This window comes from Rhipicephalus microplus, chromosome X (assembly GCF_043290135.1).
Source record: "Rhipicephalus microplus isolate Deutch F79 chromosome X, USDA_Rmic, whole genome shotgun sequence".
NCBI lineage: Eukaryota > Metazoa > Arthropoda > Arachnida > Ixodida > Ixodidae > Rhipicephalus > Rhipicephalus microplus.
This window is the reverse complement of record NC_134710.1, coordinates 412193733-412214316: the sequence shown is the minus strand read 5'-3', so window position 1 is coordinate 412214316 and position 20584 is coordinate 412193733.

Here is a 20584-nt window from a genome sequence, read left to right as displayed (position 1 = left end):
CGAAGACACCGCAGCGTCGAGACTGGTGCTGACGACAAGGCGCGCCACGGCACTTCGCCACTAACCACACGGCGTACACAAACGCCGCAGACTGAGATTGCCAGCCGCGTCATATTCGATGTATTCGGCGGCATCTTCGACAAGCGACCCGATCCAAATGTGCTGCGCGATTGGCAGGTATTTGTCGAAACGTCAAATATCATTTTCCAATTGCTGGTTCTGCTTCGGGTTTTGTTCAACTTGAAACGCCTGTTCCTGAGCTAACACGGCGTCGCAATGAAACTTTTTGCGACCTCCTATCGCTTGTTTAGACAACTGCCACTAGATAACAACGTCAGAACCATTAGTGTTTCTCAATTCCTGAGCAAGACCACTGACTCGGTGTGCCCCGCCGTGTCTCTCTGTGTGGCATATCTACTCACGCATATGAGTGCACACTGATATTCATACTCACGACGACACAAACTTATGAGTGCTCACTAGCATTTTACTCACGACTGCTCACACTAAGTACTCACTCATGTTCATACTAACGCCTACTTGCCCTCATGACTACTCACTAACGTTCATACTCCCGACTAGTTGCACTCATGAAAGCTCACTCGCATTCATACTCACGTCTACTCGCTCTCATGAGTGCTCCATCACGTTCACACTCAGGTCTACTCAGACTCATGAGTACTCACTCACGTTCGTACTCACAAGCACTCACCCTTATGAGTTCTCACTCACGTAGACAATCAATCTTACTCACACTCATCAGTTCCCACTCACGTCCAATCCCACCCATGAGTCACTTCTACACACTCTCATGAGTACTCACTCATACTCACACTCACCACGTTCAAATGAGCGTGAGTATGGCGAACTATGGCTCTAGCATACGCATGAAAAAATAATTACAAGTTTCTATTGCCGACAACGTGGAACATCGATTTAGTGCGTGGCTCCTTTCGCAGTGCATATAGACCATTGGGTATTTCAACGCATGAAAGAAATCTTACCTCGGCGTACACCATCGTATGCATACGGCAGTGTCGGGGACGTCGGAATTGTATTTCGCGTTAAGTCGGGCGTCTTTGTTGTCTATCATCTGCTCCACATAATAAAAGTGTTTATCGAAGTTTTCTTCTTTGATTACGCGTGCTTTTCGACGTGCCTGTCCAGGTGGCAGTCTTTTTCGAAGCGGTATACTGCGTGACGTTGCAGGACGTGTGGCGCGAGAGCTCTGCACGTGGGCGGAAAGGAGCGACGGTGCGGCGGTATAGCTGTGTGCCACCGCTGCCCGCTTTTGCTCACGTCATTTGCGCCACAGCCGAAGGCCCGAGAGCCGCGAAGTATGTGCGGCGCGCTCTCAACCACAGCCGCGCAGTAGTGGCGGCGCGCCGCAGTTTATTGCATTTTTACTCGAGTGCAGTATGGGAACATAAATTATATCACTTCACATTTTTTTCCGTACGTATAAGATTTTTCAGAGCAGCACTTGCCGTGTCTTGTCTACTTCTTTCTGTCCGTTTTTACATTCAGTGCCAATAATGGGCTGTAAAAGAGCTTCTGACGATAATAAAGCGAATGCGTCTTTTTCTCTCTGTGTTTCTCGTTTTTCCTTTGCGCTCTTCGTGACGCTGGAGTGCTGATCCACATGACATCAGTAGGACATATATTTACTCGCGAACGGTTCGTATAGGAGGAATGTAAATTGTGAATTGTCTTCAACCCTGCTTTGCCATGCTTCCACCTCCCGCTGCTGCTTATCTCGCATGATCATCACACAACGTGAACTTTTGCTTCGCGGCGTTTTGTGAGTTTCCAATTGATCAAATGGAAATTACAAGAATGTAGCTGACAAGCTCAAAATTATGTAGGCACAAAGCTTAGCGCCCCCGCATTGCACACGTGCCTAATGAAGACATAAGTGTGGAAGAGATATAGCCTTTAAGAATGGCAGGGAAGGGAATGTAGTGGAGTAGAGTGGAGAATGCATTCAAAGGAACAGGCGCTCGATCACTTCATTCTCTCAACGCACGTATTCTTTACAGCGAAGAAGACGCAGCTCTCCAGAAAAAAATCCAGCCCGATTCGGTGGTTTTTGTATATGTTTTGAGTGTGGGAAAAAAAACTGAGACTCTTTGCAGGCCTTTATCATTACCTTCATGTTCCGCATTAGGTTTGAATCGGACTTTTTTACGCTCCTTGTATGCTGTTTTCGCGAGTAAAATATCGCGAGTGCTAGCGAGGAACACTGCTGAAGCATGAATGAAACAAGCTGCTCATCTCCATTGCAAGAAGATTGCGTGCGACGACATCACTTAACGTGCCATGCTTGCCATTGATTCTTCCTCAACCGTAAAGGAAGCCTTAGTAAAAGTTGTTGGGCTAGTTCGTGCATCTTTTATGAAATTGATATGTTATTGCGCATGTGTGGCGCGGTAGCTAGACTGCAGCGGTTTTGCGAAAATAAAGTTGTGAGTCGACTCTCTTTCCTTTTGCTTATTCTTCCACGTTAGTTTGCGTAATCTAATTTTCTTGAAAGGAAGCCTTGTCTGTTTTCGGTGGATGAAGGAGTATTAAGAGACACTGAAGTAGAACCCTTTGTGGCTCGGTCGGCAACTGCGAACTTTGAAGATAAGGGCGCGGTCGCGATTTGTGGCCTACGCGCTTTTTCAACGGGCATTACGAAATGGCTCGTGTGCCCTTCTACGTGCTCTGATATCACTTCACGAACACTGCTGGTTCCGGGAGCGGTAGTATTCTCGTACATAGGCGTTTTGAAGATTCACGAGATCAAAATATAAAGACTTAGCTGCAGCTTTAGTTGGTTATTTGATTGATACGTGGGGTTTAACGTCTCAAAACCACCATATGATTATGAGAGACGCTGTAGTGAAGGGCTCCGGAAATTTCGATCACCTGAGGTTCTTTAAAGTGCACCCGAATCTTAGCATACGGACATACAGCGTTTTCGTCTCCACAGAAAATGCAGCCGCCGCAGCTGGAATTCGATCCCGCGACCTGCGAGTCAGCAGCCGAATACCTTAGCTAGTAGACCACCGTGACGGAGCAGCCTTAGGTCATTATGAGGCTGCGTGCTTCTATCGCACGCCTGATGCAAAATGTAAAGTAATGGAAACGTTGTCTGAGCAAAAGGCTGTTCAAGTGACCTTGAACTTGACGTGCTCGCCTCAGAGACTTGAGATCAATACTGTTCTGAGTTTTTAAAAGTTGATAACACTTCAATGTGGGACAATTTAGCCTCATCTTTTCAGAAGCTTGAACGTTGTAGCGAGTTTGTCTGTGTGGATACACTGCTAATCAAGTTTTCTAACGTGCATCAATACGCATTATTGTATGTGCTTAAAATGTATTAAATGGAACCCAATAAAACTATGGCACAATAAAGAAAGAATTATTCTCACTCATCGCTTAAAGCGACTGAACGAAAATCATTATTTCAAGTGCAAAGACAATGCTTCTTCATTTATTTGCAGCAAAATATAATTAAAAGCTATAGTGAAAGTGGCTGAGAGCTACTCTTCCGCACTGCGTCGGCTGCATTTCTGAAAAAATCCATCCAGATTATAGAAGTTGAAAAGTCCTGCAACCTTTAGTTTTGATGACCAATCCTCTTCAAACCCTGAAGCTATAGGAAATGCCTTTAAAATTACTTCCAATTTGGTTTTTTCTACCGATAACATTACCACATTTTCCGCGTGCAGCAAACTACTCGTTTTTTTTATTCATGAATTAGGCTCCTCTGGAGTACACAATCATATAGCAATTTTGAGGTTACGAAATACTCTGGTTGAGACAGTATTTCAAAATGTTTCTAAAGTTATATTGAGAATGGTGCGCTAATTATCTTGCCATCATAATCTTCGCGAGTCTTCAGCTGTGAAACTTGGCAGTTTGTGCGCCGATGTTTAAGTCCTGAAACAAGCAAATACTGACTTCTAGGCTAACATGTTTGCTTTCTATTAGCTCTAAATTTTTGGAGCATATATTCAACAAATACATTAGAGAATATCTAAACGCGCACAGGATATATACTTTCCCGATCATAGCACGGCTTTTGTGCTGGCTATTCGATTGTTACAGAGTTGTTTCAATTTACGAACGACATCACTTCTTCTCATAACGAGCGGAAAAGAAATTGATGCTGTATTTATTGATATATTTAAGGTCATTAACATGGTTTGTGAGGCCAAGTTTCTAGCTTGTTCACAATTTTTCTTTGCCACAGGAGCTGGTTGATGGAATAGCAGGCTACGTGCGGTCACCCTCAAAATTTGTTATGTCTAACCACGTGGAATCATCAAACGTACAGATAACACGAGGGCAGCCTCAAGGCGCAGTACTTTTGTCCCTTTTGTTTAAGGTTTATATAAATAACGCAACAGAAATGATCAGTAACACTAATATTAGGATGCATGCAGGCGACTGCGCTATCTCTACAACCACCTTTAATATTCAAAATCAGGATGAGCTGAATAGCGTTGTCTTTTTTTTGTCGTCTTGTAGCTGGAGAGCACTCCGAAACAATCTGCAGCAAGCTCTTCAAAAACTTTGCTATCTCCGACGCATGGTGAGCTACTGGAAAAATGAATGTGAACTGACAGCGCCTACGGCTCTGACCACACTCGAATGTGCATAGGTTGTTTGGTCACCACACCATAGACATGACATAACTATGTTAGCATCTGATGCAAAAAGCAATAAGGTTTATATTTTGTCACTATGACCAGCATTTCCCACTACTTGGCATGCGCATGTTTTATCACTACAGCCTCTCTCAAACATCGGCACACTTCCAATGGTGTCATGCTCCTGCATAATATAGTTCACACCGGTTAGAGTGTTATAGCACCCATATCCTTCGTTGCATATCGTACACACCGTACCCGGTGATCTAATCTTAAGATTGTACTGACTAGCTATATTCAAAATTTCTTTTTTCCTCGCAGAACGTGAATTTATGAAATGGGCCTAATGAGTGTCTGTGCAGACTCAGTGGTGAGCATTAAAAAAGGGTAAACACGTATTTGGTTAAATTGTAATTTTTCAAGCTGCTGAACATCTGTATTCAAACCTGCTGTATCTTAAAAACAGAGGCCGCAGTATTTGTAAATAAGTAACAATAACACATGTTGCTATCACTTTGACTGCATCGCCTTTTTGAGGAACCATTTTTTAATTCTAAAGACAAATTTGTATCCTTACCAACCCTTGGATTTACCCTTTCTCTCAACTCCCATCCGCCCCGTGGTGCACCAACATCTACCCGCGCCTTTACCACACCGCCGCCGGCGATTTTTGTACCAGCGCACAGGTCTATAGACGTCACATTCTGCCTAGGTGGCGCTGCCAAAAGCGCCGCTGCCACCGCCCCCGTCGCCACGCCGGCCATAACTGGGTAGGGCGAAGAGAGCCGTCCGCAAGTGAACGTGCGTACGACCTCCTATTTCAGTGGTGTTGAAGCGCGGTTTCCTGAAAATCAAGGGCCTGACAAGCCTCTTCCTTCCATTCAAGCTCGCTTCAGAAAAGTTGAAGGCACATCAAAGTGACCTGCGGGTACAAGGCAAAAGATCTTTGTTATTTTAGTGTGCTGCAAGAGAGCATCGCACAACATCGCATTTCAGTCAAGCACCCTAACGCGAGTTCTGTAACACCTATATACGTTAAACTTGAGCCTAAACGTGATGCAAAAGTATTGAAGTGCATATACGAGCAATATGAAGAAAATTGGTACGAAGTTCGCTTTATTCAGAATGAATTGTCCTGGCAATTTTCGCCTTAGCAGTTGCCTTCTCGATCGATCCCTTGCTTCCTGTGCGTTCAAATCTTTTGTTACGCGTGCTAGAATGTTCAGTTGATGGTTCTCTTCCATTTGTATATACTGCAAATGGGGACTCATGCGTGTACACTTTCTCGGTATACAACGTAAGGCAAAACTGAGGCCTCCTAGGTTGCTCCGGCAATCGCTCACACCAACGGCAAGAGAAACCTGTTTGTAGTCACGATCATTTTGTTATTTACCTGTATGACGTACGTGTGCGCATTTCCTACAGTTTAAGCCACAACTTGATGCCTTCAAAGCCATACGTGCATAATGCTGCATAGTGGCGACAACTACAGATCTTCTGCGGTCGTAGCGTGTGCGATGTTTGTTGCTCGCAAAACTTGTCTACTGTAGCACGGTGTGCACCGCGGTCAGAGGCACTGTTAAGCTTCGTTATCAATGTTACCATGGTTCTACGTCAAGCCTATTCGAAGCAATAACAGGACACCTACATAATCACACTTTGTCATGCGACCAGCTGTGAAGAACGCGAGTAAGTCGCTTACACAGCATGCTCGCAACGGTCCGCATCCAGCGCCCTCACCGTTATGCTTCGCGAAAGCTGTGGAAATCGGTAAAATTGAAGATGTTTACGTTCGTGGCAATTCACAACGCAACAGTATCTATAGGGTTGACTGGGGTACTTCAATGTTGGGCGTGGAGCTGTTGCGTCTGCTCTTGTTTTCACCGTTGTTCTGGAGGTCAAGAAACAAGTACTTCATGCCAGTTCGCCGACGCGACCGACTAGCGGAAAGAAATTCGTAGCTCGGTTTCTAAGCGTCGAATGCGCTAAAACACGTGATGTTAAAATCTATGGTTGTTTCGTACGCTGTAGTTGCCCCTGGTTGCGCAGCAAACTGTGCAGAAGAGTCGGGCTTCGTACCACTCAAACCTGCGTCAACCGGTGGCGCTTCGTGTTCGCAAAAATGCAGAGTCTGTCGTCTATAGGGTGGAGCGGAGGAAGACGCGCGACCTATATTCTCAGTTCTGCCGGAGGTAGCGCTCCCGGCCCAGAGTTTTCGCGCCACTAAGTGTTGCTTAGAGTACTTCTTGGCAGTGCACGCAGGAATATGTAATTACATATATACTCTCTTTGTTCCCCCAGTGCGACATTTACTTTCACTTTATTAGGACATATATGCTATTTTTAGTCAGCCAAGCAATACTGAGTAGACGCGCCATCTGGCAGCCGTAACTCACAGCTTTAGGTAGAGGCCATCTCACATATCGGCTTTCACTTAGGCTATATTATTATTCATTTTTCTGACATCTGGATCAGCCACAATGAAATTTCTTTAATGTCTTTAGAAAACATAACGAAACTGAAGTTATTCTTGAGCTTCATCAGACTATAGCTCTATGAAAACACTCCTACTCAACGATTACTGTGCATTGTTTCGCAAGATGACTGGTGGCTCTTGCAAACCCTCACGGCTTGGAGTAGGCAGTGCGTTGTTATAGCCGCTGCTGCTGGTGGACGCTGAAAGTAGAGAATTGCTGCTCCCGCTTCCACTCATGTCTGGACAATCTGCAATCCCAGTGACTTTGCCATTTTCCGACTGTAATTCATGAAGCCATATACTTAAGCACCAGAGAAACTTTTGGGGCAAGAAGTCTAAGCTCACTGATACAGCTCAAGGAACACAACCGCACCGTCAGCTCATGCACTTCTTTCTCTACAGGTAAACATTCACTTTAGGCGAAATACAATTGAAGCCAATTCGCATTTTTTTCATGGTAGATTACCTGAGAAAAATAAAACCAGTATTTTCTTATGTCTAAATATATCGTGATGCAATGTGAATAAACAGCAACGCAAAGTGCGACGGAAAGGGTGCAAATAGGTCAACAAGGCTCACATACACTGAATGCCCCAGTGGTGAGGAAGAAAAGCGCAAACTGCCTAAAGGTCCTAACTAATTTCTATTGCTCCTGTTTTTGCGGCGCAAGAAAAAATCTTCCTCAATAGGGAATAAGCCATCGCACTGGAAAGCCATTACTGCATTCGTTTGAAGGACAATGAGCGAATCTAGATTTTTCCAGGCAGGCTCATATTTGGTGAAACAAAACTGAAGCAGCCCTGAATGTTCGGATTTCTCGCCACTCAAATTTAGGAAAAAATAATTTAACTGAAAGGGCGACAACTTCTCTTTCTCTTTAGATATCTAAGTGTTCCATATATAATATATACCTTCTCAAAGCAAGTGCGGACCTGTCTAACTACGTGGTGTTTCCGGAAATGCGTTCAAAGTCCTGCAAAATCAAAAAATGTGATATTTACTCGCTGCCTTCAGAACTGGTTTTAGATTCGAATCATCTTATAAGCGACCTACGTATAATGGCGTCCGCGCTCCACTGCGCATATGCATCGCTTGGCTTATAGATGGCGCTGACTGTCACTCCTACTTCTAAATTCACATATAAAACCCCAAAAAGTGAATGGAGGGAAGGCCGCTGTGGTAGCTCAGTGGTTAGAGCATCGAACCCGTTATTAGAAGGTCGTAGGTTCGATTCCTACTCACGGCTGGTTATATTTTCATCCACTTTTGTTTCTTCTTATTTACATTCCATTGGTTCTAATAACTTCCCCTGTACATTACTTGGCATTACTGTCTCTTAGATCTCAATAACATTGTGTTAAAACACGGAAAAACGAGCCCTTAGGTATACACTTCTTTCGCTTATATATATATATATAATATATATATATATATATATATATATATATATATATATATATATATATATATATATATATATATATTGGAAGAATTACAGTGCCTCTAGGGCTGGGGCACGGGTGCTTACTCGGCTAGAGAAAGAGGATAAGCAGGGCACAATAATAACAGCTGGCCAGCTGCAGCATGGTCGTTGTCTCTTGGTTCTGTCTTATTCGTTACTGTGACGCAGTCGACGAAGACGAAGTCTTACGTCTCGGCTTCCTCGTCCAGGACACAGGCCACAATGCAGCCATGGTAAGCGCAGCTTGAGGATGGCGTCCAGGCCTCCTCGGCAGCTGTTCACTCTTAGACACTGCCACCAGCATTCGGTTACGTCGTCTAGGCCCCCTCGGCGATTCCGCTTTACTGTTGACACCTCAGGCCAAAGAACGCCGTACACGGGTCCTTAGCCATGAATTCTGCTATGAGCAACGGGACCATTGCGTGCTACGGGAACCCAGCCCACGGCAAATCGGGCACCTAACCCAACAGTGTCACTGACTTCTTCAGTGCTCTGACGCAACTGTCATAGCAGCTTCAACGTTTGGCGTCGGTGAGCTCAGGGGTACAACCAGCTGACTTCCCATGTACGGCTCTTTTGAAAGTACTGAAGTTCCTAAGATTTCAGGAGGGCGCCAATACGTGGATGTCGAGTCGCGATTATCAACGCACTCGGTGCTGGTCATGCCTGCCCCGACAGCCTAAAATGGCAAGTGGCCATGGATCATCTTCGGCATGTTGCCAAGGCATGGCATAAATACGAGGGCATAAAACACCAGTGCTGTCTTAAGTGGAGCACCAGACTCATCACTGTTGTCGGCCTGATCCAAAACACACGTTTGCTCAACCACATGCATAGAGAGAACGAGGCTCGGGGGCACCTTTTCGTGCCTGCAGCTACAAATGGCAGAGCATCCACAGGCAGCTAGGAATTCTGCCATCGAACGAGCACAGTAATTGGCTTATTCTCTCAGCCAGTGCAGAAAAAGGACCTCCCGTCAGCTTTCCGTGACCAGACCAACTTTGTGGTTCCTTCGCATGCACCAATGTAGTAGCGTTGACATGCACGAGAACGAGCCACTGAAAAGAGAATGTGGCCTTTTCCGACGGCTCATGCCCGCGTCGACGGAATCGGTGAGCTCACGGCTGTGGTGCTGGCGGGAGCAGCACTTTCTGCTCTGCGTCAACAATATGACCCAGTCGCCCTCCAACTTACGCCCCAGGGAAACCGACACTCACCGGTCAAGTGGCGACGAGCTAGCACAAAACGCCGAAATGGTACCTTTGTACAACATGACATCTGTAGAGTTAGGTGCAGTGAAGATGGTGTTACATTGTATGACCGTGGTACGTCACTATCAAAGAACAACTTTCCTCCTTGCACCCATGGAACAGGAAAGTTCAGTCGTTTCAGCCCAGAAACTACCGGGCCAAAGCATGAAGGTCAGGTCTGGCAGCCTGGCTGACCTCAAAAGTATGCTTCATTGGGCAAGTACGTGTCTGCCAAGCACGTTAACATAAGCAAGCACGGCTTACACTTCAGCCCAAAACAGCGGCAGCGTAATCTGCTACTAAGCGTGCGACGACTTTCTCCACTAAGCCAGTGGTGACCTCCGGAGTCGTCATTGCCGTACTTACGAAGCTCGTCACTAGGTGGTCGACGTTGACCGCCATCACACAGCCAATTTCGCCCCGCACAATGTTTGGCAGTAAGGCAAGGAAGGTCGCTTCGCAACGGAGCCCTCGAATGACCAACCCGACAAAGCCAGCGCTGCCCCCCAGAAAGATAGGCAGCATGGCAAGGCAACTCGCGGCGTACGCAAGATAGACTATCGCGGCACACGCAGCGCCACCTGCCAGAGACAATTTGGGTTCATGGACGCCGCAGTCACAACCGAGTGTAAGGATTACACAGTCACTAGGGCTAGAGAGAAAGAGGACAAAGAGGGGCAAAGTAAGAACAACCAGCCAACAGAACAAGCGTTCTCTCTCTCTCTCTCTCTCTCTATATATATATATATATATATATATATATATATGGGAAAGAAGTGTATACCGAAGGGCTCGTTTTTCCGTGTTTTGACATGATATTTATGAGATCTAACAGACATTAATGCGAAGTAATGTATAGGGGAATTTATTAGAACAATTGGAATGTAAATAAGACAGAAATGTAGGTGAAAGAATAACTAGCCGTAAGCAAGAATCGAACCTACGACCTTCGAATAACGCGTTCGATGCTCTAACCACTGAGCTATCACAGTGGCCTTCCCTCCACCCACTTTTTTGGGTTTGTATGTGAATTTAGTATATATATATATATATATATATATATATATATCAGCTTTCGAAGTTGATTATTAGACGTAAAGTATGCGATGTAAGAAGGTATAACATGGAGAGAATTGAACACGCTCTGAAAAACGGAAGAAGTGTCAAAGCATTGAAGAGGAAACTTGGGATAGGCAAAAGTCGGATGTATGCACTAAGGGACAAAGAAGGCAAAATAACTACAAATATGGATAGGATAGTTAAGATAGCGGAGGAGTTTTACAGGGATCTGTACAGTAGCCGAGACAACCACGACCCTAATACTATAAGAACTAGCAGTAACCCAGATTACACCCCACCAGTAATGATAGAAGAAGTCAGAAAAGCTTTGGAGAGCATGCAAAGGGGCAAAGCTGCTGGTGAGGATCAGGTAACATCAGATATGCTGAAAGATGGAGGACAGATTGTGTTAGAAAAACTAGCCACCCTGTTTACGAGGTGTCTCCTGGCGGGAAGAGTACCAGAGTCTTGGAAGAACGCTAACATCATCTTAATACATAAGAAAGGAGATGACAAGGACTTGAAGAATTACAGGCCGATCAGCTTGCTCTCTGTAGTATACAAGCTATTTACAAAGGTAATTGCTAACAGAGTAAAGAAAACATTAGAATTCAATCAACCAAAGGAACAAGCAGGATTTCGTACAGGCTACTCAACAATTGACCACATTCATACTATCAATCAGGTAATAGAGAAATGCTCAGAGTATAACCAACCACTATACATAGCCTTCATAGATTACGAGAAGGCGTTTGATTCAGTAGAAATATCAGCCGTCATGCAAACACTGCGGAATCAGGGCGTAGATGAAGTATATATAAACATTCTGGAAAAAATCTACAGGGGATCAACTGCTACCATAGTGCTTCATAGAGAAAGCAACAGAATACCAATCAAGAAGGGTGTAAGGCAGGGGGACACAATTTCCCCAATGCTGTTTACCGCGTGCTTACAGGAGGTTTTCAGACGCCTAGAATGGGAACAGTTAGGGATAAGAGTCAATGGAGAATACCTTAGTAACCTGCGCTTCGCCGATGACATTGCATTGCTGAGTAACTCGGGGGACGAATTGCAACTCATGATTACGGAGTTAGACAAGGAGAGCAGAAAAGTGGGTCTTAAAATTAATCTGCAGAAAACTAAAGTAATGTACAACAACCTCGGCAAAGAGCAGCGCTTCGAGATAGGTAATAGTGCACTTGAAGTTGTAAAAGACTATGTCTACTTAGTGCAGGTAATAACCGCAGAGCCGAACCACGAGATTGAAGTAACTAGAAGAATAAGAATGGGGTGGAGCACATTCGGCAAGCACTCTCAAATTATGACAGGTAGATTGCCACTATCCCTCAAGAGGAAGGTATATAACAGCTGTATCTTGCCGGTACTTAGCTACGGAGCAGAAACCTGGAGACTTACAAAGAGGGTTCAGCTTAAATTGAGGACGACGCAGCGAGCAATGGAAAGAAAAATGGTAGGTGTAACCTTAAGAGACATGAAGAGAGCAGAGTGGATTAGGGAACAAACGGGGGTTAAGGATATCATAGCTGAAATCAAGAAGAAGAAATGGACATGGGCAGGGCATGTAGCGCGTAGACAGGATAACCGCTGGTCATTAAGGGTAACTGACTGGATTCCCAGAGAAGGGAAGCGGGTTAGGGGGAGACAGAAGGTTAGGTGGGCAGATGAGATTAAGAAGTTTGCGGGTATAAATTGGAAGCAGCAAGCACAGGACCGGGTTAACTGGCGGAACATGGGAGAGGCCTTTGTCCTGCAGTGGACGTAGTCAGGCTGATGATGATGATGATGATGATGATATATATATATATATATGTTTTATATATGTTTTATATATATGTTTTTATATGCGCCTGCGCAAGTTCTCCTTTTCTTGTCCTATCACGCGTGTTCGTTTTTCGCGTACTTTTGAAAATCGGTCATCAGCCAGTAACAGTGCTATAGTACGTCAATGGTTCTCTTACATTACATCATCGTCGCATGTGTGCATCAGTCTGACAAAGACCGGTACCATGGCCAAAATGGCAGTCTTTTCCGGAACAATTTTTCCTCTGTACATAATATATTCTTTAAAGAAACCTCTACATATACCGATTAACAACAAGAAATTATGCAAAAAAGTATATGATAGAACAATACTTACCAGAGCATACGTCCGCCCACGTCCTTCGACAGCTTCCTTCACACTGGTGGAGTACGTTCTCGCCGCACCGCTCGACGACATGCCCGCCAGAACGCCGCCGTAACCAGAGCCCGCCGGGCGCCGGCGTGACTCTTGCAGGAAAAGGTGTCAGGTGAGATCCGGTGAGATAGAACAATGCCTGCTATGGTTGAGGCTTGGGCTAGTCGGTCCATGCCTATAAGAGGGGAACAACTGCGCGAAAGTCAGTCGGGATGTGCAAGATGTAGGAGGCACCCCAACAACGTTGAAATACAACCAAGTTTAATATTGGCATCTAGGCACATCTGTGTCATCGAAAAGAAAAACCTGTACGGTGAAAAAATCTACAAAGAGTATAAGATAATAGGGTTCTCCATTGAAAATTCTATTTATTTTCCGATGGTTACAGATGGCATGCTTAGGCAGCTATTTTTGATAAATTTTATTTCTTGTGATTGAATTATTTTTCTAGTCCTACTATAAGTGTCTTTTTTTTGCTATTACGGTTGTTTCTAAAAAGATTGGTCCGCAACCATAATCCCTGCAATGAAGGCCGCGATGGGCACTAAGACGTGTATTTATGTTGTAGTATTGCGTTTTTAGTCGCCTATCAAGACATGTTACTGTTTGCCCTTTATAATTCCTTGAACAGAACGATAAAATTGAATACACGACACCTTCCGTGCAGTTCGCAAATCAATTTACGTGCTCCATGGAACATTCCTGTGGCTGGCATCCTGTTTTGTTTACTTTAGAACACCTTAGGAATAATTTTTGGGGAGCAAAGAACATATGACTCTCACATTAGCATGTTTTCTCATCTTTTTTAAAGTTAGGCGCTATAACTGCTGGCTCTAAAATATTACAATTGCTTTTATCTGTTTTGTATATTTCCGTTATCTTTCACTCACCCCATCAAAAAGCCTTTACCTTTTTGAGAATTGCTTCCCCTATGGTCACTAGCACATGCTTTGAATACGCTACTGCTTGAAGACGGTCTGTCTGTTTGGTAAAGCTAGCTGTCCTTGAGTGAAAACTTGGTCTGTTTAAAACGTTCGTGAAGCAGGTGAATGATATGGACCTTTTAACGAGCTTTGAATGAGCCGAGTCAAAACAATTAAGTGGCTTTATTAGGGCGTGGTGCTCGTACGCCTTGCATATGTAAGCTTCAAAAAACAAAGTCTAATATTTGAAAGCTTTATGGCGCTTTCCACTGGAAATTGGACGGTTTTAACAATTATTTGTAAACTCTCTTGAATTTTATAACACTTGAAACATTTGATGATCCTGGCCTCTTTCGTCCATGTGAAGAATTATGATTAAACTTTGTCATTGTAACAAAATGTTTTTGTAATTCTGGACATTTGGATGTTCGGCTTATATTACCACGTTGTTTGAGGGCAGGAGCAACGTTGTTTAGTAGATGTTCAAGTGATGAGTGTCATTCTTTTTTTTCCTGAAATGCCAATTGACGTTCCTCAAGGAGAAGGTAGTTGGCTTTCGAGTCCACTACCTTCTCGTAGGGCCTTCAGGACATTGACAAAATAAATGGCATGCCCTACGTAAGGACGTGCCGAGATGGTCAGGGAAGCAAGATATCAAGAAGACCAGCAGGCCTTGTTCAGCCAATCGAACCACCTCGCAAACCGTTCTAGAAAATTAGGATGGACCTACTGAGGCCATTTCAAACGTCTAGGTGTAGAATAAATGGATCTTCGTAGCAAAAGAGCCGACCTCCGGGCAGCGCCAACCACCCGCAGACCTGTCGCGTCACCGAATGTCTAAATGAGGTCATCGCCTACATGCTGGCTATGGTTGTTAACGTTGAACACAAGACGTGGGATGCCATCCTTCCGTGCGTGAGCTATGTATACGACTCTGCTGTCCAAGTTATGACGCAGATGATGCCATGCAATTTGGTCAATGGAAGAAGCCTGGTGACAAGATTTGAAGCCATGCCACCAACATTACCGACAAAGAAACTCTCGACATCACTGTCTACCTTGTCAGCGTTGACTATATCAGACAACGTGCCTGTCTGAGCATCAACACAGCGACCGCTAGGCGACTGCGGGGGGAGGGGTGTCTGGACGCCAGTTAGTCGACATGGGTTTAGTGCAAAACTACTCAAGTAATACTTCGAGGCTCGGACCATTAGAAGTGCTTGAAAATATCGGCGTTGTGGACTACGAGGTAGTGATGCAGAACTATGGATGGCACTTTCAATACTATCGATAAGTCTATAGCATCGGAATATTCATTGCGCTATTGATTCTACGTTTTATGATACTGCCGTTAGTGTAAAATCATCTGCTTGAACTTTTTCTAGCGTAAACTTGGTTCCCGGAGAGTGGGAAGCAAGAGAAGCAGACTGAAAGAGAAGAATGTTGACATGCTTGCACTCCTTCGCCTGAATTCCTGACTGGCACTTGTGTACTAGGTTCTATAATTCAGGACTACAGGAAACGAGACTCTTACATTTCACGGTCCTGTGCGACTTCATTTTCTATTGACTTTTCAAATTTCAAAGTAAAGATGTCAAAAACAGGTTTGTTAAACTGTATGTTGTTTCTTCTGAATGTGAAATTAGAAATGAACATACAGCCAAACCCACTTACAACAATAGTCAAGTGGAGCGAAACCTTCAGTGTAAAACCGACAATTGCTATAAATGGGTTGCATGAAAAAAAGCGAAATATGATGGCTGGCTGCTATGTAAAAATCCGCCAGGCCTGTTATCAACACGCAGCACAGTCACAGCGAAAGCTGGAAGAGCGATATTTCTGGAGCCATTTTTAACACTATTAGAGCAACTACTACAAACATACGTGCATTCCACCCACTAAATCATAAATCAACAAATTTTTGCGAAGTGGAGAATTCTCCACAATGTCGTTATTTGTCAATCTTCTAAAAAGCTTGGTGCTCACTACGTGCTTGTAGGGCATTCGACGCACTTTGCTGATTCGGCGGCTGACGAGGAAAAATTATGCCTGAAGTTTTCCTAATGGGTCGGAGCATTCAACGACCCACTCTTTCTGCGATTCGCAATGTGTGAGGCCTGGTTGTTACTTGACTGTTTAAGAATGCTTTATTACGCATGTAACGAGATTCCTTATTGATATGACACCTGTACAGGGTCAGCTTGCGACGAAGCTTCAAACACGGGCTTAGTTTTGTGGTAGAGTGTTAGGCTGTCACGGCAAAGACCCAGAATTGATTGCAATTCTGTTCTTGGCATTTTTTATTATTTAGTTTATTGTTACTGCGCTTGATAGTGGTTACAAAAACTAGTGGTGGTGGTGGTTTTCGTCAGAAGAAGAATGTTCTATTTGTCATGAAATTATATACAAAAAATTCTGCGAAAACACCCGGATCCGTCGCAGATATGGATAAATAAATATTCTTTACAGACAAGGCATGTTGTTAATCAATTAGCGAGTAGAATGTTTACACATATAATTCCATCACAGCTCACAAAGACAAATACGCTCATGCAATAAAAAACAAAGAGAATAATGTGAAATGTACAAACATTTCAAAGACAACTATTATATAGCAACTGGTAACCCGCCAAAAGAAAGTTTCTTAAATGACTACTAGATATTTCGCCGAGACTCATTTAGAGTAGGCATACCATTTCAAATTCGAATAGCTACAAAGCGTATTCCTCGACTGCCGTATACATTGTTTAGTGCTATTGGCTGAATGGGATTTTGTTGTTCTGCCTGCTGAGTATGACCTCTGGGTTTCAATAAAATCGATGAATAGATAGTATGTTATTACTTATATTTCGTGAAGTGACATTGTGCTTTTTAATTTCCTAACCATAATAAAGGCATTATGCTGCGGTTTCTGAAAAGTTTAGCCGACAGTGCATTATTGGGTTCTTATGCAATGAATCGCGCTACTCATTTTTGCAAAATGGTAACGACCAAGAAATATGAGGCATGCGTGTACTTCCATGACTCAATGCAATAAGTTGGGTGAGAACAGAAATCATTCAAGTGTAAAATACGAAGTATACGTGAGCTAAAGTAGTTTCTAGCCTTCCATATAGTAAAGGCTCCAAAACTTGGTTTTTCACACAAATTGCCTATGTGTGATTTCCAGTGAACTGAATGCTTCTTTAAATTAAGAGGTGAAAACAACCTACCTTTTTTGTATTTCGTGATAGGCTGTTTTGTTTGAACCATGAAAAGTCATTTACAGTTCTCCTTTAGCTATTGATACGACTTCCTGAGGAGCGTGATGAGTTATAAGTAAAGCAGTGTCATCTGCATACACGGCTGCTTGCATAAGGGTTCTGGATGGAGAATATACATTAATGAAAAGGGAGAACAAAATCGGCCCAAGTACTGAACCCTGCGGCACACTAGTCTCAACGAGTTTCGTGTTTGATTTGTTACCAAGTATTTGTACATAATGAGTTCGATGGAACAGACAACTGCGAAAAACCTTTGAAGACATTTCCTTACATCCATAGCGTTGAAGTTTGTTAACAAACATAGCACTGTGTCGAAAGCTTACTTTTATATCAAGTTAAATGCCGAGGACGAATTGGTTATCGTTTTATGCAAGGCTTACTGTTTCTGTCACAAAACTCACTGCAGTAGCCGTACTGTGTTCTTTTCTAAAGCCATGTTGATTCGGAGATGGGATACTGTACTTTGTAATAAATTTCATCATTATTTTGTCAACGACCTTCTAGAAAAGAATGTTCACACATGATAAAATTGCAATGGGGTGGTAATTTGCTAGGTTATTGGAACATTCACCTCGGTAAATGTTTGTCACCCTTCCTATTTTAAGCTGCCCCGCCGCGGTGGTCTAGTGGCTAAGGTACTCGGCTGCTGACCCGCAGGTCGCGGGTTCGAATCCCGGCTGCGGCGGCTGCATTTCCGATGGAGGCGGAAATGTTGTAGGCCCGTGTGCTCAGATTTGGGTGCACGTTAAAGAACCCCAGGTGGTCTAAATTTCCGGAGCCCTCCACTACGGTGTCTCTCATAATCATTTAGTGGTTTTGGGACGTTAAACCCCACAAATCAATCAATCCTATTTTAAGCTTCATGCTCCGGTACAAGCCTACTCTGAAGAGCTGGTTGAAAATAACAGGTAGCGGTATAGTTATTGTTTCAATAATGTCCTTCAATATTTTAACTAGTACTCCATCATGTTCGATGACTTTTTGTGATAACATCTGACGGACAACTGCACTAATTTCAGCTTCAGTATTTTCACAAAAAGTATCTCCGTTGCTGTAGCCTCGAGGGACGAGCAGAGCCAGAGTAGCCGAGAACGAAGAACAGTCAGACGGCTTATTATTACATGAATACGGAGTACAAAAGAGCCTGGGCGTCCGGTTCACAACATTTATATAGCCATGAAGCACCGGCTCTATCAGCGTGACGTCACACAGGCTTCGCATGACACCACACCCGTGAACTGCGGCGAATGGTGACTATTACTTTTCGTTTGTACTTGTCGACTGCTTTCCTATAGTTACGAAATAATCTTTAGAGACTTGTCGCTCTTTTTTATATCAACATACGATACCTAAATTTGACAAAACAGGTTGTCGCGACTCTTGATTTACTACTGCCTTTATCATACACCCAAGTTTCTTTGTGTCACCGTTCTTTCTCGTGATAAGGCTACTGTTATAGTCCTCTTTCAATCGTGCTCTTCCTCCTCCTCCTCCTTTTTCGTTTTCTGATCATCGACAATGATTCATTGTGCGTGTTTCTGTACAATTTTTATAAGAACTGTTATTTTTATTTTTCTTACTTTTGGTCAGCCAATGTTCTCAAATCTACAAATTTCGAGTATTTCTTCATTCATCCAATGAGAAACTGGTGTAGAAACGTGCGCTCATCTGCGAAATTCGCCCTCTGTTTTTATGCACCGTGATTCCAACAGTGATCAGAAATTCGCGTAGGCTGCGTTCGCATCTCTATCAATTGAACAAAAAAAACTGTGTTTTTTTGGATCGCCCGTGTACTCTTTTCGTCATCAATGCTAAATGGTTGGGTAGTTATATAATACCTTGCGTCTACATAGGTGGCCAAAACACAAATAAACGTCGCGAGATGGTCTGACATGTTTACTGATATTACTTCGGCCGTGACAGTTTCACTATTATAGTTTGTTGATAGTGTCGTTTTCGCTATCAAAATGTTGTCAATTTTTTGGAGACGTTTGTGTAACTCATGTTGGTGCTAATGTAAGTTCTAAAATTGTGGCTTAAATATAAGTTTTCATATACTGTGACTTCTTATTTGCTTGTGCCTGGTGTATTAAAATCGCCACATAGAACTTGTTTTTTTAACTGCTCTAAATTAGGTTCTAATTCCTCCAGAAATAGCTGATTCTGTCTCGAGACCATATACGACACCCACGATTACGTTATTCCACACCTCAACGAACAATACCTCTAGCTATCCTAAATGTGTTTCCATAAATTTTCGCAAAATACACTATCGGATGAGATATGCCACCAGACATCAGGGAGAAGGACATGACCGCCAATTATCCGGGCATGCTAGAAAATTCGTACGCCTTTGCGAAACCACAGCAAGCCTTATAACATCAATGTATGCCATTATCTGCAGATTTGCACACTGTAAGTCTTCCAAGTCCCATTTTTCACTGAAATTGAATTTTCGAAAGGGCATGAAAGCCACCGCATTAAAGCCACAGCAGCGGCTTTGCCGCAGAGCTGAACTCTTCTGCGGCAAAGCATACCAAAAATTCCAGGTTACTTCGCGGCAAGCTTGTGCTGCCGGCCTGAATTCAGTACCTTGAATTTGAAATGCGGAGCATTTCATAGTTGCACCTACTCGAAAATCCGGCGTCACCGGTGTCGTCTACACTCCCACTGCGCATGCTAGCGTTGCTCGCGTCTCTTGCCGCTTGCTCGCGCCTCGTGCCAACTGTCGCATCCTCTATATCTAGGCACTGTATCGTACGTTTGGATTTCAGACAAGGGCGTCTTTACTTGGTTTCCGCTTGACTCGAGTAGATGCGATGGAAGCAACAGTACCTTTAACCAGTAGTTGGGCACAACCCAACATCAGCGCTTCACCACTTGTTGACGGCAAAGCTTTTCCTTCATTCAGTGAATAGGAATAATAGACTAAATAAAAAATTTGCACTACCAAACTATACCCGATTGCGCAGAATTCACACGAAACTCCAACCACCTTTCGACGCGTTTATTCAAGTTCCCCCTTGGGAGAAGTCGGGTGACTTTTTTTTTAAAGATGTCATCTTTATTTTCAAGGATTTAAAGTCCCATCACCTCTCTGCATGGAAACCCAACAGTCAGAATACATTGTTCTAACCAATAATGCGGCGTATGGGCATTGCTACAAGCGGGTTGTTTGCTTGCTTGCTTGTTCCTTTCTTTTGTGGCTCTCACCCACTGAGGGGGATAGGCCAGGAAGCTTGTGGTTAATGCAAGTCAATACCGATAGACTTTCTAGATTAGGGGAAAATTATTACTGTGTTTTGACTGTGAAA